Source organism: Pollachius pollachius (assembly GCF_949987615.1).
Source record: "Pollachius pollachius genome assembly, chromosome: 3".
NCBI classification, from domain to species: Eukaryota; Metazoa; Chordata; class Actinopteri; order Gadiformes; family Gadidae; genus Pollachius; species Pollachius pollachius.
This window is the reverse complement of record NC_136936.1, coordinates 24323180-24342447: the sequence shown is the minus strand read 5'-3', so window position 1 is coordinate 24342447 and position 19268 is coordinate 24323180. Positions and strand designations below refer to the sequence as shown.

The 19268-nt window shown below is 43.4% G+C and overlaps 1 pseudogene across 1 annotated transcript; it reads left to right on the top strand.

The window, feature by feature from the left end:
• The first annotated feature begins 6557 nt into the window (after positions 1-6557).
• On the top strand, positions 6558-14840 carry LOC307073790 (putative nuclease HARBI1; annotated as a pseudogene). The gene is made up of 7 exons: positions 6558-6990; positions 7645-7760; positions 7885-7996; positions 8072-8449; positions 14162-14276; positions 14473-14650; positions 14837-14840. The product of its transcript is annotated as a putative nuclease HARBI1 (transcript).
• The last annotated feature ends 4428 nt before the right edge of the window (positions 14841-19268 follow it).

The following is a 19268-nucleotide window of genomic DNA, read 5'->3' as shown; positions in this document are numbered from 1 at the left end:
TTTGTATCGTGATTCGAAGTAGATCCACTTTTCCTGAATGTTGTGTGGGAGTTTCTCAATTATAGGATTGACTCCTCTTGAAGTTTCCAAGTATGAAAGACCGGTGAAGTAGCCATCTTGTTTAGCTGCTTCCAGCTCTGACAACAGATCTGCTAAATCTCGAAGTCTCTGTGGATCCTTTGTTGTGATTTTGGGGAAGTTTTCCAGTTTACCAAAGAGGGCCTGTTCGACGGCCTCCGGTGAGCCGTATAGCTCGTCGAGCCGCTCCCATGCCATAGTCAATCCAGTAGGCGGGTGTCTGATATTGACCGATTTAATCCGTTTAACCTGTTCTGCTGACTCTTTTCCGAGATACTTGGTGAGAAGGTCGAGCTGTTCTCCAGCAGACAAGTCCAGGTTGTCAACAGCACTATGGAACGACATTTTCCATGACCAGTAGTTCATTGGTTGTTCATCGTATACAGTGAGTCCTGATGTCACGAGGGTGCTGCGGGCCAGATATTTAGCAAGGTCATTGGTGGTTTGACAGTGGTCGCATCCAACTCTACAGGGCGCTCCATGGACAGGCTGATGTACAGGGGATGGCGAATGCTTATTAAGGCTATAATGTGGTGACGCTTTAATATGATGAGGGACTTGCGGTGTGTAGCCTCTCTATAATGCGACACTTGAGATGCGTAGAATGACGTAGTCTCATCAGGAGTGGTGTCTTGGGCTTGGCTGATGCTTTGTGGGTTTGGTAATGTGGGATTGTCACCATTTATATTGGCTGGCGAATTAACTGCAGTTATACTGGCTTGCTCTGCCACGTAAGCAGCAGTACGCTCTTCTTTGCTTTTTTTTGATACTTTACTGGCAGCCTCACTGACCACTTCGATCCACTGTTCTCTCATACCAGCCATCAGAGAATCAGCCTCCGCTATGGCAGCATCTTTTTCTTTCTCTTCGTTTAATGCATCAAGATTGGCATTAATCCGTGCTTGCTCTACCTTTAATTCAATTTCCCTTTTTGAATGTGCCGCTCTAGCTTGCGCTGCTTCAGCTTTTGCTTTGGCCATGGCCACAGCCATAGACATCTTTGAGCTGGATGATGTACCGGAAGAGCGAGAGCTCACAGACTTATTATCTCCATTTTCTTTGTTTTTACTGTTAGCTGCTGACATAATGACGGTGCGTTTTTAATACCAGCAACAGATATGATGGCGTACAGGCTGTATGGATGTCTTTCCGTTAGCCGGTTAGCAATTTAGCTCTGTAAGATGGCTGTCTTCGGCTATCTTGTTAGCTGTGTTGCCGTCTTTTCACTGTAATGGGCTCGCTAGCCAAGCATGCTAACTATCCACTCAGTTAAACGTTTCCCAAAAAACTCCACAGCGTGTTGAGGATTACTCATGTAGTTTAATGGTAATTTCGTGAAACTGTAAACACAATACAAACATAAGGTAAGTATTAATAAAAATAAACAGTAAGCATAAAGAAGTAAATCTATAATTCAACACATGGAAAATAAAGATAATACTTACAGACGTTGCTTTAACAAACAAGAAGATGTAGAACTGCATCTTAATGGAAGAGCTGATCAAGCTGTCGATCCTGCATGCTCTCTATGTGAATAACGTGCTTGTGACTTCCGGTCACCTAACTAGCAGCCCCTCCCTTAGAGCATTCCCTCTTAAAGGTACAGGCACCTATGCCACATACATTACAAAAAACACACTTTCAATGCCAGGGGCAGAACACCTTATGAAAGGTATGGTATTAATTTATGTTTGTAGAAAGAATTATTATAATCCAGCCATTCTTTTTTAAACCAGCCGGAATTGCATGTACGCAACTAATGTTAAATTTTCCAGGCTAACGTTATTAAAAGTAGTCCAATTGGGCGGGAAAAATCGCCCAATCTGGCAAGGCTGCCTGAACGTCCTAAAAAGTAGTCCAATTCATTCTTTGCACGTGGCGTCACGATGACTGGCTGGCGGGCAAGAACAAAGTTCTCTGGCAACTTAGTAACCTAATCAAGGATCTGCCAGGACGTCGCCAGTTTTACCATGACCGTGAAAGGCCAAGATTAGAATTTGCCATAAGTAATATATATATAAAACTCCGGAGTGAATCTGCCGTCATGGGGATTGCCAGTGTTGCCAGATTGGGCTGGAAATCGGGCCCAATCTGGCAACACTGGCGGAGGCGTCACTTAACGATCCTTAGCAGTTTTATTTCAGAGTGCAGCATAAAGCTCCGCTGCGCTTGAACTTCAGAAATGCTTGAGAAAATGTAGCTTGTGTGGACGCTACCGCATTACTTGGTCAATAAGAGAGCTACTTAAAAGTTATTTGATTCAGAAAAAAGCTAGTTGTTGATCGTTTTGTGGGTAGCTAGATAGAACTCACTCACCTTTGCTTTGATTATGAAGATATTCCTGTTTTTCACCTCCAATACGACAACGTTGTTAACCCACCCACTCTTGAAAAAAGGTTGGCTATCCGTACTTTTGTAGGCTTTCATTTTTTGTGCGGTATAAGGTGACGGATTCTCTATAAGATAAATGTAAATATCTCCAAACTCCAATCTGGTCGAGACGTTGCCAACTTCAAAGCAATGAACACATCAGCGGGTGCTGTGTATGGATCACAAGTTCCGAGTATGTTTATCTCTTCTTGATAGCAAATTTGAACATTGATGGTCTAAAAGTTTATTGATTGTAGTATTAGAAATCTGCAAGGCTGCAATTCTCCTGGCTTGCCGCTGTTCATCGCCATTTACTCTGCGTTTGTTGCCCTCCAGGTAGCCATGGTAGTCACCTGACTGCAAAGTATGAATTGAGCGAGAAAAACTGCCCTATCTGACAACACTGCCTGCACGTCCTCGCGCTCTAACCTCAGCGTAAATCAATGAGACCAACTGAAAACAAGCCAACATGGAACTTAAACCGTGATTTTGAAAAAAGTATAAAGGTAATCGAAATTCTGTTCTTCCAGATTATTGCAGATACAACTGTATGGATTTGTCTAACCTTTGAACGAAGGTTAACGATAAAGTATTGACCAAGTTACGAAGTAGTCTGAAGTAGTAAGTGCGAGAGAATGGCTGGATGGCTCCGCCGTAATCCCATTGACCTCCATTGTAAAAAATAGTATTTTAAAAGTAGAATATCTTAAAAAGTATAAGATATTCAAAAAATCTGAAAAGAAGTGCGCGATTCCATTTTAAAATTGGAATGGAGTCTCTAGGTGAAATTTGAGGAAGAAGATAGGTCCCAAATTTGTAGAGAATAATAAAGAAGAAAGAAAGAAAGAATAAAACTTAAGAAGACCCTAACCCTTAAGAAGAACAATAGTTGAGTGCTGCATGCAGCACTCACCTAATTAGCTGTACAATCTCGCCTTGTCAACAATCTACAACAGATACCACCATTCATACTGACTCCCAGAGCACTCCTTCGTGCTCTGGGTTTTAATAGTAGTTAGTAGGCCCCTAATACAGTACTTGAATTCAATTCAAATAACTTTATTTTTCCGTTAGGAACTTCAGATGTGGAGGAGCAGCAGGGTGTGTCCATACCCAACAGTACATACAATAAACAAAAACACGCACACACACACGCACACACACACCATTAGCCCCGCAGAAAATAAAAAAATCCTTGCCTAAGCCTAATGAATAAATAGTATTACCTCCATAGTGGAGGAAATAAATAATTTAAAAAGATTCCAGGCATTAAAACGAGAAGATACAGTTGAAAAATATTCCAGGTATTAAAATGAAAGGATACAGTTCAAAGAGGGGTTGAACCATTCAAAAGTCTTATGGATGTTGGGACAAAGCTTGACAGGGCTCTGTTTGTCCTTACTGTAGGGGCTCTCTAACTGCGGCCTGAGGGTAAGAGGGAATACTGGCTGTGTAGAGTGTGTGTGATGTCAAGGGTGATTTGTGTTGCTTTTTTCTTAGTCCTTTTGTTGTATATATTGATGAGTGATTCCTGCTGTTGTCGTATTATTTTGCTGCTCAGTTTGATGATTCTGTTTAGTGGGTTCCTATGGATGTTGGACAGTGCTCCAAAACAGGAAGTGATGTTAAAGGTGATTATGGATGCAATGAAACATCTGTAGAATGCTGTCAGAACGGATTGGTGGACCTGGAGTTTGCAGAGTTTCCGAAGGAAAAATAGACGTTGCTGGCACTTGTGGATGGTATCAGTATTTGTTTTGAAGTTGAGTTTGTGGTCGATTGTTGTCCCAAGGTATCTATATGTGTCAACCCTCTCTATTGGCTGGTTGTTAACAGTCAGAGTGGGGAGGGTGGAGGGGGCCTTACGGAAGTCTATTATTAGTTGTTTTGTTTTGGTGATGTTGAGATCAAGGCAGTTCCGCCTGCACCAGTCTAAAAAGGTGGCCAGCTCGGACTCTAACTGATATAATGAGTTGGTGGAATCCATGATGACAGTGTCGTCAGAATACTTGATGTATGTAATGTCTGGGTTTGTGCTTCTGCAGTCATTGGTGTAGATTGTGTAAAACTGGTGAGATGACAGAGCCCTTTGGAGCACCTTTAGAGATCCTTCTGGATGAGCTGAGGTGGCCGTTAACTCTCACCCTTTGGTGTCTGCCTGTCAGGAATGAGAGGACCCAGAGTATGAGGTGGGGATTGAAGTTTTTGTCTGATTAGATGGGGTTGCACAGTATTGAAGGCACTTGAGAAGTCTATGAACACCAGCCGCAGAAATGACTTGGGCTTCTCAAGGTGGGTGTAAGCTCCGTGCAGCAGCGTTAGTGTGGCGTCGCCTACCCCTCTGGGACTTTTGTACGCAAACTGAAGCAGGTCAGCATACTTACTGACCTCTGTCTGTAGTTGTGTGAGAATTAGCCTCTCAAAGCCTTTCATGACCAGGGATGTTAAGGCCACAGGTCGATAGTCATTATCACAGGTGGGTTTACTCTTTTTAGGCACAGGGAATATGATTGAAGATTTCCAGACTGAGGGGATGGAGTGTTCCGCCAGTGAGCGGTTAAAGAGGTGGCAGTAGACACCAGCAAGCTGGTTGCTGCAGGCGTTCAGCAAGGGGCCACAGATCTGCTCTGGCCCTGGTGCTTTATTTGGCCTCATCCTTCTCAACACCAGCTCAACTTCAGCCTGCTTAAAGACGTTCAAGAAATTCCGCCTTGTTGCAGAATTACAGCCACTACGAGCCAGTCCCACAATGAGCTCTCCACAAATGCGCAGTTTTTTAGAGGCAGGTCAAGGTGGAGGGTGGGGGTGTGGCCCTGATCAGCATGCAGCCACGGTCAACACAGTTTCACTCCGAGCTCGTCAGAAATCGCCGCTTGGTCAGGGACTTTGGCTTCAGCTGCTGTTGCAAAAGGGCATCCTTGTGCTTCTTCATTCGACGCAGGGGGTTTTCAACTCATTACAATGTAATCCCTCCACGGCAATATATGAAGCCCAGGGAAAGCACATATTAACCTGATGGCTGCACACAGAGAAGCTATGAGCATTCATCCCATTGGCTAATGGAGGACTCGATGGCTGCACATAGAGAAGCTATGAGCATTCATCCCATTGGTTAGGAGGACCCGATGGCTGCACATTAATGGCGATTTTACAGTGAAATCTGTGACATTACTCAACACAACTACACCAACGTGTCCTTGTTAATTACACAACATGGATGGGTTAAGGCTATGGACATCAGTTGTCCTGTTTTGTGCTTTGATTGAGAGTAACAATATTTTTTTTGACCAGTGTTGGGTACCTGAGGTCGTTGCTATAGAGACCACGTCCGTCCGCTTTGTTTGACAACTGACAGAGCTACCAAGTCTCACCCTTTGGCCCTGAGACACACTCATATCAACCAGTTCACACACTATCACACGCCACAACTCAAATTTCTCACACAGAGAAATTAATCCCCAAAATTACGATTGTTTTGCGGGTCTTATATTGAAAAGCTAACGGACATGAGTTCCGTGACATCCTCTTTCTGCATACGTGTTAATGTGATGCTTGGGTGTGCACTGTGCAACCGCCTTCAAAGCAGCTCGGAGGTTCGGAAGCTCTTACGTGTCTTTTCGTAAACCTTCCCTTCTTCCGAAATAAGAGTGTTCAGGAAACGTTCGTAGGCTATGACAGAAAACCGGAAAAACAGATCTTTTGTGAGACTAGACTTCATAACAACAAGTATGGATGCCCGCAGGGACCTCTTTGTGCTTCTTTACTGAATCAGATGAATCAGTTATTAGACCGGGTGGGTTAACAATGAGATAAGCGATTATGATTGGCTAAGGCAGAGTCATGTTTCATGGTAGCCAATCGGACCCAGGGTTTTTACACACAAGCCAGGGGCCTGTACTACGAACCTCGATTAGAGGGTTAGCGAGGTATGTTGAGCTCAAAGCCTAGGTTAGCTGGACCACGAAAGTCTATCTCTTTTAGCGTCGCTGTATCACCATGGTGACTTATGCTCGCAACCAAACCTGGTCGGGAGCAGGTTTTCAGCTTACTCTACCCAGAGATCGGCTACTTAAATCGGCATGTGCAGCTTCCTAGCCCCTCCTCCGACAATGGCGTCACCATTTGTGGGTGTTCCCGTGGACCTCGGCGCACTTATTGTACAGGCGTTTCTCCGGAGACAGAGGGTTTTTCGGGACAGAACCGATCCCTTGGCATTGTCTGACGATATTCTTTATGAGAGATACAGATTCTCATCAGAGGGTACTCGTTATTTGATTATCTTTGTTGGACCGTACGTAGGCAATGCTACACGAAGAAGCCGTGCACTTACTGTTGCGCAGTGTGTCTGTGTTTCACTGGGATTTTCTGCCACGGGCACATATTTACATGCAGTTGAGGATGCAGAACATATTGGCAAAAATACGGTGTGCCGTGCTATTCGCAAGGTTGTAGCTGCGCTCAATACTTTGCTTAATATTTTCGTGGCGTTTCCCAGCTTCTTGCCCAGTCAAATTGTCAAGGAAGGATTTTACACACTTTCAGGTAAAATAAAACCTCCTGAGTGGAGGTAGCGCGTCAGTCTTGAATTTCTGCGTGCGGGATTCGTCTCTCAAGTTATGTGTAGCTTAAAATGTCCCAATTCTTATGTCATATGGAATAGGACTTATTCACTGAAGGTTACGGAATAATGCCCAGTGTGTACACGTTTGCATTTGTAACATTCTACAGAATCCCTTTATAGGTGTGCCGTCCTCGGTATGTCTGTTAATACCCTGACGGCCAGCTAAACTCTTTCCCAAAACACCAAGACTCTGCAGACGTATATCTCACTTCCACAGATTTATTGGACGCACATGGGAAAAGGTGAAACTGCAACACACAAATAAAAGGGCAGAGAAATCAGAAGTGTCTTACAATGAAAACTATACAAACTTGTCAAAATACTGATTACTACCTTAAAATTAAATCAAAATACGTACCAACGATGCTATGTAAAGCACAAGATTTTGGCGGATGTAATTAGATTGTTTTGGATTTACATATTTCAACGGAACACTGAACCAGCTAGGCGCAAAATGAGTTTACTTCCTGGAGTCACGCAATAAGCCGATTGGAACCGCGTGTCTTAAAGGGAACGCGTCCTGAATAGAAACGCATACCTGTAACATGGAACTTGTACGCGTAACAAAACAATAGGATTCCCCAAACTGATTGGAGCAATTGACTGCACTCATGTCCCCATCACTGGACCTTTAGGGGAACATGAGGCTGACATTGTCAACAGAAAGTCAACCCATAGCATCAATGTGCAGGTAAAGTAGGCCTATTATCTGGGCTATATCATGTGGGAAGTAAGATTGCATGCAGGTAGCGTACTAAAACTTTGTTATATGCTTCATAATGGCCCAACTATTGTAACAGAAATGCCGTTTTCAGATGACTTGTGACCATCAACTTATGGTTACCAGTGTGGATGCCAAATGGCCTGGCTCAGTCCATGACTCCTGTATTTTTCGGGAGTCAAGTCTTTGCCGACTGTTTCAGCAAGGTGTGGCGCAATACACAAGATCACTAACTGTAAATGTTGATTAAGGCACTGATCAAATTATGTTCTTTCTAATAGTCCGTTATGATGGAATTCTTGTTGGGGACAGAGGGTATGCCTGCATGCCGTTCCTAATGACACCGTACGGTGACCCACAGAGTCAATCGGAGGCCCGGTTCAACAGGGCCTTAAGCACATGCCGGTGAGGATGAGGTGAGGATAGAGATGACCTTTGGGGTAATCAAGGCCCGCTGGAACTGCCTCCGTGGTTTGAGGGTCAAGCTGGAGTGGGCAAGCCAAATCATCACGGCATGTGTGGTGCTCCACAATATTGCAACAATTCGTAAAGAGAGAGCCCCACATGTGCCATTGGTGGCAGATGGTGTCGTGGACCCCATCACGGTGGATCATCCCACAGGAACGGCGGTCAGACGGGCCATCTCTAACCAGTTTTTGGTTTGTTTTTTCGATTCATTTAGTTTTCCTCATGGAAGGATGCAGGTTTTTTTGTTTGAGGGCTGGGCAAGTCAACGCGTTAATTACGCGATTTATTTAACAGGATTAATCCAAATTGACACACGTTCTCTTCTGTAGCCTAATTTTTTTTTCATTTAGATTTTGCAAGGCCTTGCCCACAGAATGTCAACATTCATATCAGAAAGGATTTTAGTTTAGTTCCACTTACTTTACATTCAATTACACTTGCAGGGTCCTAAGTGACAGCCTGTTTACAATTCCCTAATCTGTGGTGTTCCGTAAATTTCATATTCAACCCACACACTGAGTGAGTCAATAAAACTCTTTAGATCACTTGGTCTAGTTTTTGCTTATTAAGTAGGCTACATTTGGTGTGAATGATAATGTGTCATTCCATTTGATAATCTCATTTAACTTCATTGTGACTTTTGTTCAATAAATACAATGGACGGAAAAACATTTGCTTGTGTTCAATTATTGTATTTATTAGCCGTCGCATCGCCATGCAGTTAGTGTGAAAGTAGAAAAAATAACATTATTTCAGTAGTCAGTCGAGCTTAACCAAAGAAAATCTAGGTAATAAAAATAATAGCCTACCCTCTCGAGGAGCTGGATCTCGATCTTCAATTTTTTTTTCACCAAGACTTTAATATCGTTGGCCAGCTCCAAGTTGCGCTTGTACAGCGCCCTTATAGTGTCTGTTCCAATCTAAATCGGAATTCCAATCGGAATTCAGTTACCATGGTCAAAGCTTTGTGGCGCACCTTACAAAAGGATTAACCTAAATACAAACCTTGTCTGTCTCTCAAGAAGGCCTTGAGGAGGTTGAGGTGGAGGTGGATGGCCCATCCAATGCCATTTCCCTCTATAGAATAAATGATCAAAAGGAAGAGTCATGTGAAACAGTTACAGCACTGCTCGGTTGAGTTTCCTATTGTGATTGCTCTAGAAATTTCAAAGGTGGCCCCACGTTCAACGTACATTAACCTTGGATAGTCAAGTGCTGTGTTGTCCATTATCCCTTACATAACCGCTATGTCAGTGACACAATTAGGCCTAGGCATTTTTTATTCTACAAATTCATATTATAGCTGTGAGAATTGTTAAGAAAAATCACCTCCATAGCCGCCCTGGAGTCACAGGCCAACAGAGTCTCCTGAAAGAATCAGGGAAAGCTATTATAGGACATTCTTTCCAAAAAATTTAACATTTAGAAGAATACGTGACACTTTGCTTTGATAGTTATATACCTCTGATTGGAGATTGATTGTTGACGGCTTCTCCAAAATAATCTTTGTACCTTCAACTAAAAATGACAATTAATTTACACTCAATCATTTCACATTTGATGCGCAAGACAATTATTTATGTCAATTGCCAATACATGAATACATTCTCATTACAAACGCCTTGGATGTCGAGGCAGTGGGGTCAGAGGACACCCCCCCTTCCACTCCTACCATCATCGGCCGGCCTTCGTTATTGGTGAGAGCCAGCTCCTCCAAAGTGGTGAAGGGCGGTGGAGCAGTCCCCCTCCCAGTCATATTAATTTGGGTTTTATTTTTATTTGCAACAGGTAATCAACATGAAATTAAAGGTTGGAGCCTAGGCCATTGCAAATCATAGGCTAGATTCACCTGAAATTATTCAAATGGAGCTTACAACTTACCACATTGAATAATATTTTTATATTTATTTTTGACTTGGCCCCATGTTCGTAGGAGCGTGCTGGCACCACATCTATGGGGGTAAAAGGCATGATGATACATGATAGATATTTTTTAGACAATATGCAGAATCTTTTCACTTATGAATTAACACGGTCGGCTATTCTTTGCCAGACCGCCACCCTAGCCTTATTATTGGCAACCGTGTTCCCCTTGGCTGTGATTTCGACTTTGAATTCCTCGTAGGAATTTATAATAATACACTGCTCTTCTTGGGTGAAATACACCGCTCTTGCTCGAGTAATTTTGCAAAAGGGTGAGTCAAATGACGCGATAAAAGCCCCTTTTATGTGAACGCGCATTGAACCTAAAGCGGAAAACCTGGTGTGTGTGAGCGTCGTGGTACCATTTAACTCTAATTGCGAGTTGCGTCTCTGTCGAGCCAGTTTTTCCCAAGAAAGCCTGGGTATGTTCAGCGAGGTTCGTGGTATACCCCCCGGAACACTCGCGCCACAGACACGCAAATGCACACACCAAACAGATTCGATGAAGCAGCAGAAATGGCAAGTCCGGAGCAATCCGATGAAAAGTTGGCATTTTCTGTAGTACTCGGCAGATGATCCACAGCCTTTGCAACTAAGCAAATTAAAATTCAGCTGGAAGTATATCAGGGCCTTGAATGGGCAGTTCAACCATTTAACACATTAAGGCCAAATGAAAACTGCTCAGAAAAATCCCATTCTTTGACATATAGCAACTTTCTTTTTACAGTAACGCAAATAGTTACTTTCCCTGGTAACTAGTTACTTTTATTATAGAGTAATTCAGTTACTAACTCAGATACTTTTTGGAACAAGTAGTGAGTAACTATAACTAATTACTTTTCTAAAGTAACGTTCCCAACACTGTCTATAAGCGCCCCCACAATTGGCGCTGTCACACCAAAATTGTACCGGGGGTGAAAATTGTACCGCCTACGTAATCCGCGTTTGAAACATTACGTCATCGTTCGACACGACTGTCCGTTGCCAGGCAGTTATTTCGTCAAGACGAAATAACATAATACAGATAACGCTTGTTTTTTCTTTATATTTGTATTGTATTGAATTTAGCTAGTGTAGCCCTGTGCTATTTTTTCCTTTAATTTTCTTTAAGTTAAAAGGTGTTAATAAATGTTTGTAATGTTTTTGAATGCATTATGCAGGATGTTTTATTTTCCTATGGCCTGTATTTTATTTTCATTTGAGTATGTACGTTTTGGTTGATTTCTTAATATGACCTTTGAACCGGAGGGTTCAAAGGTCGGATGCTGGGAAGTTAGCGTCAGGAAGAAGGGGTGTGAACAAGGAAGAGTATGGACGGCTAGTCCGAGCTCGCTATCCATTCATACCTTAGATACATGTAAATACTCTGTCTAGGACAGAGGTCACTAAATGGCGGACTCAGGTCCGGATCCGGACCGAGTAACGGTTCTTTCTGGGCCGCAACACATTTAAAAAAATATATTGAGAAATTAATAATAATATTGACAGAGCGTATTTTTCAACCGGCGCGGCTTTGTAGCAGCTTGTCCAGCTTCCGTATGTACGTCATGAGGTCATAGCGCTTCAAGCTACTCAGCCAATCAAAGCGATTGTTTAGAGTGCGTGATAAGAGAGGCGGGTAATTGTCGAAAGGGCTCGCTAGAGAGGTAATTAGGTTAATAGGTCCATGGAGAGAAAGAGAGAGGATCAGAGAGAGGATCGAAAGCAAGAGATAGCAAGAGGAGAGATAAGAGCATGTCGTGCTCAAAGATAAGAAAAGTAGACTCCGAAAATCGAGCTTTGAAGGATGAATGGACAGAGCAATATGTCTTCATTCTTCCCGCTGCGAGTAATAAACCAGTCTGTCTCATATGTTCTGAGACCGTGGCAATCATAAAAAGTGGCAATGTAAAGCGCCACTACGAAACCAAGCACAGGTATTTTGAGCAAACATACCCACTAAAGTCAGAGGTGAGAGCACGGAAAATAAACAAACTCAGATCCCAGTATGATCGGTCAAGCCAGAATACTCTCACATTCATTAACGGCCTAGCAATGTGCAAACGAATGTTCACTAAAAGTAACATGGATTTTGGGTCAACATAAAAAGCCATTTACTGACGGGGTCGTTGCTAAGGAGCGCATGAATGCTGTCGCTGAAACATTGCTTGAGGGTAAACAAAAAGATGAGTTGTGTGAACAAATCAAGCAAGTCCCAATGTCTGCTCAAACAACTTCAAAAAAGACTGAAATATAAACAAAGGATGTACTGGCGCAGCTTGATGCAGCTATTCAGAGTGCACCATGCATATCCCTAGCTGTTGATGAATCTACAGGTATCACTGATATAGCCCAGCTTCTGGTGTATGTTTGATTTTTCCACAAAGAGAAGAAAGAATTCTGTGAGGACCTCTTAGGTGTAACATCACTTGAGACACATACAAGAGGAGAGGACATATACAAGGCCATAAAGGAGATGCTGAGAAAGAGTGGGATAGATCTGAAACAAGTGGTCTCAATCACCACAGATGGAGCCCCTGCCATGGTAGGAAGAGAGAGAGGAGCTGTGGCACGGATGAAAGAGGACAACCCTGATCTCATAGCTTACCACTGCATCATCCATCAATCTGTTCTGTGCGCTTATCTGTCAGAAGAGTATGCTGAAGTGATGCATACAATGATAAAACTCAACTTCCTCAGAGCATCCTCATCCCATCAACATCGCCTGCTGAGAGAATTCCTGAAAGAAGTTGATGCAAATGCCGACGACTTACTTCTGCACAACAACATAAGATGTGCATAGGCAGGGTGTTGGAACGCTTTTGGTCCATTCGTAAAGAAATAGCCGCTTTTTTAGTGCAGCTCAAGAGTCAGAAGGCAACACAGTTTTTACTTTTTTGCAAGATGAGAGCAAAATGGATATTGTTACTTTTTTGGTAGACATCACATCACACCTTAATGAACTAAATTTAAAGCTACAGGGCAATAAGAACTCTGTTTGTGATTTGATGACAGCTGTCAGCTCCTTCCAGAGGAAACTGGAAGTGTACAAGGAAGATCTTCAAGGAGACTGTGAACACTTCCCAAACGTCCAGGAACAGATTCAGGGAGAGAGAGATGTTTCTCCTCATGTTGACTTCATGGACAAGCTGATTGGAAACTTCAACAAACGCTTTGACAGCTTCAGCCTGGGACCGCAGCTCCTCCTGCTCATTCAGAATCCATTCCTCATCACATGTGAAATGCTGCAATGTTTTTTTGTAGAAAACTGCGATTTAGGGTTTGAATTCTGCTATTTTCATTTATTATATTTTTGCACTATTTCAGTTTTGGTGTTTCATACCATTGCAGTTTGCACTTTCTAAGTAAAAATAATTGCCAAAACCCTTTGTTTGAGCTTTTTTATGTGATTATGCCTGTCTCATTACATATCTGAACATCTGTTATGCTATCTAAATGGTTCACAAGAAAGCCCAGAGGGTAACCTTTCATTTTAGACCACGATTATGCTTCTACATGTTTGGGTTCATGTGTAGTAAACATTTTGTTTATAACATGCATTTTGGGTAGCCAAAGGTCTTTTTTGGAGTCTCCAAAAGGACCCTGACCAAACCGAATGGACATATCATTACATATTAGGAGCTGTATACTTCATCATTCATGCTTTGTTGACCTGGTTTTACACACAGCATCACAAGACCTAGGGCTAAGGCTTGTCAAAAGCAGGTGAATGGCTATAAAGTATGAACATAGGTACAGGAAATAAGCCGAAGTTAACACTAGATAACACCATCATTTTATGCTGCAGGACCCACAGACATGCTCACCCTCTTGGCCATGCGCTGGAATCAACAAAAGACTGACAACTTGGCCACCTCACTGTCCCGCGGATATCTGAAAGTATTAACATCTTTTTTTAAAGTTTTGTTGGCAGAAATTGAGGCTGTACACTGAGTTTACTTAATTATTTTTATTTACTCTAATTGGTTTGTCATTTGTAGACCACAAAAGCTCTGGATGCCCAAAGGCGGAACATGGAGTCCATGAAGACCGATTTGGACGTCACAGGGAGCCAGATGGAGGACTGGGTCAGTGACGTTAAGGATTGGGCAGACGGTGAGGAAATTATGACTTGAGTTGTGTAAGCACAGAGTTTCAGACAGACATTTATGTCATGATTCACACATTCATTGTTTCAGACTTAGCGATAAAACCCTCTGGTAACATTCTACCTATTCTTTATGAAGCATTCATTCAAATTAAACCGTTATTAGAAGTCACTTAAAATGTTAGACACATTTCCTCTCTACAGCAACAACCATCAACACAACTGATGTTGCCGCCTTGGCCAGCAGGGTCGAGGTGCTGGTTGCCAGTATCAGGAGACGGTCACAGCGTCTCTGCAAAGACTGCGACAGTAATAAAGGGCGTGCCAGGATCCGCTGCAAGATCCGGGACGAGAGGGTGTTCCTGAGTTCTGTGGTGGAAAAGTACAACAGAATGGTTCCAAGCACAGAAACTCTGTGCTTTGAAACCATTCTGTCTGGAGAGACATCTTGGCCATGGCAGCTACCACACAGTGGAAGGTTCACCAGTTGCATATTTGAATGTTAAATATTTCCAGCAAATTTGGCACACCTCTAATGCCTCCAATCGATCTCCATATAACTTCTTAGATGAATGCTCATCTTTCATGAATATGAGTTAATGTTTTTTTATAAATGCTTTTCAGACTCTGTTAACCTTCGGACCAAGAGCAGAGCATTTGACCTGGTCATGGCAGGGAAAAGAATCCAATCGTGCTGACTCCCTGAAAGAGCTTTCCTGCCTTGTTTCAAGGGCTCCAAACGTATGTTTATAACTTTTGTATCACATTTATGTACACATCAAAGACTGGTGATAATTTTACTAATACTGGCTTTCTCTTATAACATTCATGATTCACCATGGGGCCTTACTGAGGACGGGTTGACTGGTCTACAGTGCATGATCAAAAATAAACTGCACTTCATCACAGAATTGATGGCTAACGTGAGACACTGCTACCTACAAGTGTTGACTGGAGCAGATGGAGCACAGATGATCAACTTCCTGGACACTTCTGATGACTACTCAGACAGTGACTCTGACATTTCGGATGATGCATTTTAAATGACTGGTTCTCTGGAGGCCATCGCAGAGCTGAGAACCAGGAGGCTACAATGTTGCCACCTGTATGGTGAGGTAGGCAGATATCAAAAGTATTTATACCCCTTTGTTACGGCCACTGTTTGTTTTTAGCTGCCTTCTTGTTTCCCCTCTGTTATGTGCAGGTGCGAGTCATTAACAATTCATCATCATCTCGCCTCAACCAACCAGCTCTACCAATCACCTCATCAGTTTCCAGCCAGGGGAGACCTGCCACACACATAAAAGCCAGTTTAACTTGTCTCTCACTCTCTCTCTTTTTTGTCTCGTTTGTGGTTTGTGGACTGGTTTTGTTGGGTCATGGTTAGAGCATTTGATTATATACATATCTAAGAGATACATATATTTTCCCCTAATTTTCCTTTCTCCCCCTGCTTGCACCAATTGTGACCCCCTTTGTTAGTTCCCCCATGTTTTTTTTGTCCTTGTGGTTACCTTGCGGCCTTGGGACAAGTAAGACAGAGGCCTCTATACATTTACACGTAGTGCTCTTCTTTGTTTAGTAACACTAGGCTAGGAGTGTTGCTACCCGCTGTACTTTTGGCTTAGTTTAGTTAGGTTAGCGGACGTGTGGTCCGCTGTGTTAGCTGTTAGCTTAGCTTGTTTTGTTTGGTTCTTTTAGTTGGCAACACTCAAGTCCCAATGCCCCCTGGTTTTGTCGTATGTTACTTTTGTGTTTTGTGATCGGTCACCCCATTAAACCTATGTTCAACCTTATCCGTTGCTGTTGTCATTCCTTTATTGTTTCACTCACCAATTGTTTCTTCATCTACACCCGTCTGTAAACAGAACAGGTAGGCTGCTAGCTAGAGCGTAATGCTACCTTTGAGCTAGAAGAGTTCATCAAGGAACCTTACATTTTTGTTTTTGACCTCTGCAGGAAGGCAGATTTGTTAGAAATTGCAGAGCATTTTGGTGTGGTGTGTCAAAAAAAAAACAGCGGTGTGGGAGAGGCTGATAACAATCAAGTCTTTCGACCTGAGTCACCTGTTGCTCATTCCCTTGGGGATGAACCCAAGTCCCCAGTAGGTGCCGGTATTTTCGAGGGGAAGGCAAAGGCCCTGGCTTTTGAGCCATGTTTCACTACATTTGAGCTTCTTGCTGCTGCGCTACAATGGCACAAGGACATTTGGACCACATTGTTACAATGTAAATTTCCTGGCAAAGCACAAGATGTAATAGCTTCTCTCTCTAGAGGATGGTCTAGATTATGATTTGGTGAAAACTGCTGTTTTGCGGGCTTATGAGTTGGTGCCAAAGGCCTATAGACAGAAATTTAGGAATCACAGGAAGGTCTCATCCCAGACCTATGTTGAGTTTGCGAGGGAGAAGAGCACTCTATTTGACAATTGGTGTTCTGCTAGCAAGGCTACAGCTTATGATACTCTTCGTGAGTTAGTTCTTCTTGAGGAGTTTAAGAAGTTAGTTCCTGAGCGTGTTTTTGTGTATTTAAATGAACAGAAGATTGTGTCATTGACCAAGGCTGCTGTCTTTGCGGAAGAGTTCACCCTTACCCATAAAACTGCATTTATGTCTCTCCGTAGTGAAAAACATACTGGTTCACTGCCTGCTCACTCTTCCTCTGTAACCCAGTATCAGACTAAGAAGATGTCTCCCACACATCACAAGGAACAGCGGGAGTGCTACAACTGCCATAAGGGAGGTCATGTGATGGCTGATTGCTATGCTCTGAAGAGAATGCATTCAAGTCAAAGCCCACCAAAGCCAACCACTTTTATCAGGTCTGTTCCACAGACATCCCAGTCTGTGGGACGTCCTGGTCCTGCAGTTAAAACTGGTTATGAGCCATTCATTTTTAATGGTTTGGTTTCGCTCACTGGTCAGCCGAATGACCAGAAGTCTGTTTGGATGTTGAGGGATACTGGTGCATCCCAGTCGTTTCTGCTGATCGATGCGTTACAGTTATCTGAGGCTACTACATGTGGATCTAATGTGTTCATGCAAGGTATTGATATGGGGTTTCTCACTGTTCCATTGCACCAGGTGCACGTCCAGACTGATCTAGGTTCAGGTTGGTTTAAAGTGGCTGTCCGCCCTGCGTTACCTGTGCCAGGCATAGTTTTTATCATGGGAAACGATGTAGCAGGTGGTAAGGTACGACCGGTACTTGAAGTGCTGAATCAGCCCGAATATTCAACAACGCCGGCGATGCCTCATTCAGTCCCCATTGTATTCCCTGCATGTGTGCTTACTCGAGCCCAGACAAGAAAGTGGTGTGGAGCAGTAGATCTTTCAGAGTCTGTCTTAGGTTCCTTGCTTGCCTCTAATGAGGCTGAGGTCTCTAAAGGCCCTCTTGGCCCGAAAGTGGAGGTAAAGAATAACGAAACACTAGTTGACCTGGAGCCGATTAAGTTGCCCATTACCCGTGAGCAGCTTATTAGCACCCAAAGGGGTGACCCGTCACTGGAACCATACTTTGATCTAGTTGCCAATCCTGAAGCTTGTAAGACGAAGTCTGTGGTTTTCTTTTTAGATAATGACTTGTTAATGCGAAGGTGGTCTTGTCCTGCTGCTGATGGAATGGATTGGGTGTGGTTAACCAGGTTGTGGTTCCAGCAGCTTATCGCAACCAGGTGCTGACTTTAGCCCATGAGAACCCCTGGTCTGGTCACCTAGGTATCAGAGAAACATATGATAGGATTGTGAAACACTTCTTCTGGCCTAAACTAAAAGACCTCTGTGGCACAGTATTGCCAAACTTGTCATACCTGCCAGGTTACTGGGAAACCGAACCAGGTCATTCCTCCTGCCCCTCTCTGTCTGATACCTGTCATGGATGAACCATTTTCATTGTGATTGTAGACTACGTGGGCCCACTTCCCAAGTCAAAGACTGGCAACCATTTTGTACTCACCATCATGTGTGCGGCTAGGTTCCCTGAGGCGATTCCCTTGCGAACGATAACCTCAAAGTCTGTGATCAGAGCTCTTCTCTACCTTTGGGTTCCCCAAAGTTTGCAGATGGACCAAGGCACAAATTTTCTTTCTTGAATATTTAAGCAAGTGTTGCAGTCACTGTCTATAACCCACAAGGTCTCAAGTGCCTAACACCCAGAGTCAGAAGGCGCCCTTGAGCGCTGGCTTCAGACCTTTAAGTCAGTCCTGAGGAAGTATTGTTTAGAAACAGGCAAATGTTGTTTGCCTTGTTTACCCTTAGAGAAACCGCACAGGAGTCACTTGGTTTCAGCCCTGCAGAGTTGGTTTTTGGGCATACTGTGAGAGGTCCCCTGAAGGTGCTCAAGGAGCAGTTTTTGGCTGAGGTTCTTCCTCCCAAGGTAAAAGTGCTGGACTATGTTAGTCAGTTTCGAGAGCGCTTACAAAAAGCTGGCTCTCTTGCTAAGGAAGCTCTTGCCTCAACCCAGAAGACTATGAAAAAACGTTGTGACCAGAAAGCTGTCGTTCGCTCTTTTGAGCCAGGAGATCACGTTTTGGTTTTGTTGCCCATCCCTGGTTCAGCTCTGTCAGCTCGCTTTGCTGGTCCTTATGCAGTGGAGGAGAAGCTTTCTGACAGCAATTATGTGATTCACACCCCAGATCACAGACGTGAAACACGGGTATGTCATGTGCTCGGTTGTCTAATTCAGAAACCATGTCTAACCTGACTTCCCTTCTTGTCCACTTGTCAGATAGACAGTGTTCTAATATTGTCCAGTTAATTTCTGATTTCCCGAATCTATTCAGTGACACCCCTTCTCAAACAACTGTCCTGACCCATGCCATAGATGTAGATCAGTCGGCACCCATTAGGCAACATCCCTACCGGGTCAATGCTATGAAACGGACTGCCATGAAAAGGGAAGTAGAGTACCTTTTGGGTAATGGGTTAGCTAAGCCAAGCTGTAGTCCCTGGAGTTCTCCCTGTTTATATCCACCCATAACCCGGACAATTTTAACATCCGTT